This window comes from Pagrus pagrus (assembly GCF_965226575.1).
Source record: "Pagrus pagrus genome assembly, contig: HAP1_SCAFFOLD_74, whole genome shotgun sequence".
Classification (NCBI taxonomy): domain Eukaryota; kingdom Metazoa; phylum Chordata; class Actinopteri; order Spariformes; family Sparidae; genus Pagrus; species Pagrus pagrus.
The window spans coordinates 211,349-217,768 of NW_028175389.1; the positions used below are offsets into that span (position 1 = coordinate 211,349).

Genomic DNA, 6,420 nt, shown 5'->3' on the forward strand with positions numbered 1-6,420 from the left:
CTATTCATTTGTGACATGCAGTGATGTATTCCCCTGCTAATTATACAGCAGAACCGTCTACATTATATCCTGTGTGTGTGTGTGATTTGTGACTGAATAAACAAACACTTTCTCTGATCACCAGAGACCCAAACTCCAATTCCACTGAGGGATGGCAGATGATAACAGTGGTGTCCAGACTGACGTGACAATGCAGTCCAATGATACAAAGACAGAGTATCGCGAAAGCGAATTACTGTGTATGAACACTGACATCTTTCTGTTTGACGAGATGCTGACGAACTTCCCCGAAACCAATGTTGATTGGAGCGACACAAACAGCCTACTACAGCCCTTACTATGGTTACATGAAGACTTTGACAGCCCACCTGAATATTCCTGTGTACTTGAAGAAATCATTGAGATACTTGATGGCCCCTGGATACCTTAGACTCTTGTATATCCATGTGGTGTCTACTGGTGTACAATGAAGAAATCACACCGTACTTTTTTATTTTATTCACATTGCATTCCATAACAACTTCAAATGCGAACATAATACAAATCTGTCTAAGGCTCAGCATATTGTTAACATGATCAACAATGTCATTGTCATTGTCATTAAATCTATGTGTCAGCTCTCTCTGTCTCTCTGTCTCTCTCACTCTCAATTCAAATTTACTTTATTTGCATGAATGTCACAGAGACTGTGTTGCTAAAGCGCAAAGAGTCAATTAAACAGAACACAAATACACTTCATGAGTTAATATATACATATATACATAGAGTAAAAATTGAAGAAAATAAAATAAGACATCAATTGTGAGGACATGTTTCTGTGTGGGTGTGTGTGTACACACTTTACACAGTACCATATGCACAGACAAAAACCCTCAAATGGATTACTTCAGAAAATCTCAATTTACCCACTTACCAGCAACCTGACAGTTAGTATGACTGGGGGCAGTGGTGGTATGTTGCCGCGTCCGCAAAGTCTGACACCCCCTCTTCCTCCACTGTGGTTTCTCACCAGCTTAGCTCTCACACGAGCAGGGAGATGGTCAGAGGGTGCGCTGTTTTTGTCCCACAGGGCTAGCAGGGTATCTTTGGAGTAGGCAAGGTGACACACTCCCTGAGTCCACAGTCCGTCATGCGGCCACTGCGGCAGTCAGTTGGAGGGTCAGCTGCTTGGCTAACGCCATCGGCGCCTGTCCACTGGATCCTCTGCTCCTCTCCACCGTCGTCGTAGGGAGACTGGGCTGTCTCTCGTGGGCCAGCTGCTAGGCTAATGCCATCAGCGCCTACCCACCGGATCCTCTGCTCCTCTCCGCCGTGTCGTAGGGAGACTGGGCTGTCTCTCGTGGGCCAGCTGCTAGGCTAATGCCATCAGCGCCTACCCACCGGATCCTCTGCTCCTCTCCACCGTCGTCGTAGGGAGACTGGGCTGTCTCTCGTGGGCCAGCTGCTAGGCTAATGCCATCAGCGCCTACCCACCGGATCCTCTGCTCCTCTCCGCCGTGTCGTAGGGAGACTGGGCTGTCTCTCGTGGGCCAGCTGCTCGGCTAACGCCGTTGGCTAGTTGACGTTGTTAACTCAGGCGTCCGTGGTGGCTACCACTGCGTGGTAAGGAGCTGATTGGGTTGGGAACCAGTCGTCCTAGAACTGCACCACATTTGTTTTCCTCTCTCTTCTCTGTCATACCTGAAACACACAAGTTATAAAATAGTGAAAAGAAAGCAGCACAAATAACACAACACAAGTACACAAGCACCCACCACAGAGTCAATTAAACAGGACAAAAATACACTTCATAAGTTAATATAAACATATAAAAATAGAGTAAAATTTAAGAAAAATAAAAAAGACAATAATTGTCTGTGTGTTCGTGTGCATGTTTAAAATAATAAACAGTAATAGAATAATAAGTAATAATGAGAATAAGTATTACTAATAAGTTACTGTAAGTAAAAGTTCATATTGTTTTCACATTCTGCTAAAACATGAACTTAAAGCAACACTAGGTAGTTTTTCGACCTTAAAATAATATTTCTAAACTCAGTTATGTGGTAGAATAATGGTTAATATGATGAATGGTGACGCCTCTGCAGCTTGGCTGGGGTCACGGCGGCAGAAACCGCACTGTGTAACTTCCCAGAGCGGGTAGGTACAGTACATACCTGACATAAAGAAGTCTAGTGCGACCTGCTTTAAGACACGTTTATTCATCGGTGGATTTAGCCAGCAGCTACTTGGATTTTTTGTAAACCAATGCCAATGCCAGGTCGCACTAGACTTCTTTACGTCAGGTATGTACCTACCCTCTCTGGGAAGTTACCTAGTGTTGCTTTACCTGACAGCAAACAATCGAGAATCCATTGTGGTCTGTGTCTCAACAGCAGCCAGGCAGCGTGAGGTTGTGAGCCTGAGCTCAGGGCAAAGGAAAGTCACAGATGACTTTTTTCTACACTTGCGGATCATGGCACGCATTTGCAGATCTGCCGCGGCAGAAGTGTAGCAAAAGGGAACAGAAATAAATGAGTCTTTCAGTCTTTACATTGAAATATTTCTTAATGTGTGACATGCAGTGACATCTGACTCTCTCTCTCTCTCTCTCTCTCTCTCTCTCTCTCTCTCTCTCTCGGGTTTTATGTAGCTTCCTCCTTTGACTTCCTCCTTAGACTCTTGTATATCCATGTGGTGTCTACTGGTGTATAATGAAGAAATCACACCGTACTTTTTTATTTTATTCACATTGCATTCCATAACAACTTCAAATGCGAACATAATACAAATCTGTCTAAGGCTCAGCATATTGTTAACATGATCAACAATGTCATTGTCATTGTCATTAAATCTATGTGTCAGCTCTCTCTGTCTCTCTGTCTCTCTCACTCTCAATTCAAATTTACTTTATTTGCATGAATGTCACAGAGACTGTGTTGCTAAAGCGCAAAGAGTCAATTAAACAGAACACAAATACACTTCATGAGTTAATATATACATATATAAATAGAGTAAAAATTGAAGAAAATAAAATAAGACATCAATTGTGAGGACATGTTTCTGTGTGGGTGTGTGTGTACACACTTTACACAGTACTATATGCACAGACATTTGGTGTGACAAAACTTCAACACTATAATCCTCAAATGGATTACTTCAGAAAATTTCAATTTACCAACTTACCAGCAACATGACAGTTAGTATGACTGGGGGCAGTGGTGGTATGTTGCCGCGCCCGCAAAGTCTGACACCCCCCTCTTCCTCCATTGTGGTTTCTCACAAGCTTAGCTCTCACACGAGCAGGGAGACTGGGCTGTCTCTCGTGGGCCAGCTGCTAGGCTAACGCCGTCAGCACCTGTCCACCGGATCCTCTGCTCCTCTCCGCCGTTGTAGTCGGGGGACTGGGCTGTCTCTCGTGGGCCAGCTGCTAGGCTAACGCCGTCAGCACCTGTCCACCGGATCCTCTGCTCCTCTCCGCCGTTGTAGTCGGGGGACTGGGTTCTCTCTCGTGGGCCAGCTGCTCGGCTAACGCCGTTGGCTAGTTGACGTTGTTAACTCAGGCGTCCGTGGTGGCTACCGCTGCGTGGTGAGGAGCTGACTGGGTTGGGAACCAGTCGTCCTACAACTGCACCACATTTGTTTTCCTCTCTCTTCTCTGTCATACCTGAAACACACAAGTTATAAAATAGTGAAAAGAAAGCAGCACAAATAACACAACACAAGTACACAAGCACCCGCCGCAGAGTCAATTAAACAGGACAAAAATACACTTCATAAGTTAATATAAATAAATAGAGTAAAATTTAAGAAAAATAAAATAAGACAATAATTATCTGTGTGTTCGTGTGCATGTTTAAAATAATAAACAGTAATAGAACAATAAGTAATAATGAGAAAAATGACAGTATCAATAAACAGAAATAAATGAGTCTTAGTCTTTACATTGAAACATTTCTTAATGTGTGACATGCAGTGACATCTGACTCTCTATATCTCTCTCGGGTTTTATGTAGCTTCCTCCTTTGTGTGGGAGGTATGGAGTTCTAATTGTTGCAAAACTATTTGCAAATGTGCATCTCAAACTGTGTGTGTGTATTCAGATCTTTGTGTGGGTATTCAGATCTGTGTGTGTGTGTGTGTTCAGTGTCGCGATCCGCAAGTGTAGAAAAGATTTGTCTGTCATTTTCCTTTGCCCTGAACTGACGCTGCCTGGCTGCTGTAGCAGTACAATCTACACATTGAGCGTGTCACTATTGGGGTGACACTAACAGATGATCGTTACCCTAAACTTACTGTAACTAAAAGTTCATATTTTGTTCACATTCTGCTAAAACATGAACCTAACTGACAGCAAACAATCGAGAATCCATTGTGATCTGCCTCTCAACAACAGCCAGGCAGCGTGAGGTTGTGAGCCTGAGCTCAGGGCATACAATCATCAGAAGATGATTGCATGCATGCTCCAATGTCTCACTTAACAATGATAAAGTTAATCTAAATTTCACTTTATCAACTTCACAGTTACTTAAATACACTTTCTGGGCCCACAAACACCTTAATTCCTTATTCACTTGACACGTTTAAGGGCAAAAAAAAAACCCCTCACTAAACACACACCTTAATACAATCTAAATCCTACACCTAAATATATACCCAAACCAAAATAACGTAAACACGGACACACAGATCTGAACACATACATACAAATGTCAACACGAACACACATATCTAAATACGTACAGAGACATTAATACACATTTGCAAATACTTTTGTATTTGTCTCTCTCTCCCACCTTTTCCAATATAACAAAAAAATGAAATTAAAATATTACTGTCCCCTTTTTTTCCAGGAAATACTATAAATAAATTATTCCTTTTTTTTAAAGAAAAATTTTACATTGTATTATATACACAGACAAAAAACTTTTAACACTGTTTTTAACACATCCTCAAATGGATTACTTCAGAAAATCTCAATTTATCAACTTCAACGTTACTTAAACACACACTCTGGGCCCACAAACACCTTAATGCAATCTAAATCAAACCAAACCAAAATAATGTACCATTCCCGATGTATTGGGGTGACACTAACAGATGATCGTTACCCTAAACTTACTGTAACTAAAAGTTCATATTTTGTTCACATTCTGCTAAAACATGAACCTAACTGACAGCAAACAATCGAGAATCCATTGTGATCTGCCTCTCAACAGCAGCCAGGCAGCGTGAGGTTGTGAGCATGAGGTCAGGGTATACAATCATCAGAAGATGATTGCATGCATGCTCCAATGTCTCACTTAACAATGATAAAGTTAATCTAAATTTCACTTTATCAACTTCACAGTTACTTAAATACACTTTCTGGGCCCACAAACACCTTAATTCCTTATTCACTTGACACGTTTAAGGGCAAAAAAAAAAACCCTCACTAAACACACACCTTAATACAATCTAAATCCTACACCTAAATATATACCCAAACCAAAATAACGTAAACACGGACACACAGATCTGAACACATACATACAAATGTCAACACGAACACACATATCTAAATACGTACAGAGACATTAATACACATTTGCAAATACGTTTGTATTTGTCTCTCCCTCCCACCTTTTCCAATATAACAAAAAAATGAAATTAAAATATTACTGTCCCCTTTTTTTCCAGGAAATACTATAAATAAATTATTCCTTTTTTTTAAAGAAAAATTTTACATTGTATTATATACACAGACAAAAAACTTTTAACACTGTTTTTAACACATCCTCAAATGGATTACTTCAGAAAATCTCAATTTATCAACTTCAACGTTACTTAAACACACACTCTGGGCCCACAAACACCTTAATGCAATCTAAATCAAACCAAACCAAAATAATGTACCATTCCCGATGTATTATACTCGTTGTGGTCCCAAAACTACTCAACAAGTAAAATAAAAGGATATTTGAGTCAATCTTACCGTCCCGTCTGTCCTTCAACACGGAGTCTGTCAGTTTTCTCTTTCCTCCTCACACGTTACCAGAATAACTCAATACTAAAGTCCTGGTTCCTGGAAACTCTGTCTTTTCCATTCTCTCTACATGGGGGACGGCATTTCCTGTTGCAATGCAAACTCTGTGTGTGTGTGTGTGTGTGTGTGTGTGTGTGTGTGTGTGTGTGTGATCTCTCTCTCTCTCTCTCTGTGTGTGTGTGTGTGTGTGTGTGTGTGTGTGTGTGTGTCTCCCGTCTTTTCCAATATATTGGAACATTATACATTTTTGCTTTAAAACTCATAGTATCATGTAAGTAATCGCAATTGTCTTTTTTTCATTTTAATTACAAGAGGTTTGTATCTTTTTGAAAATAATGTTGCAACTCAAACGTCTTTCTCTTGTCCATTATTTTGAAATTGTTCACACTGTCTATAGTTTGTGGAAAATATAATCT

The 6,420-nt window shown here is 40.7% G+C and overlaps 1 long non-coding RNA gene across 1 annotated transcript; it reads right to left on the bottom strand.

Annotated features, from left to right (window-relative positions):
- Positions 1 to 484: 484 nt before the first annotated feature.
- On the bottom strand, positions 485 to 6,016 carry LOC311253929. Its single transcript, XR_014622061.1, has 3 exons — positions 5,954 to 6,016; positions 3,166 to 3,646; positions 485 to 1,680 (listed from the first exon to the last, which is right to left on the bottom strand). It is a non-coding gene; the product is annotated as an uncharacterized lncRNA (long non-coding RNA).
- Positions 6,017 to 6,420: the final 404 nt, after the last annotated feature.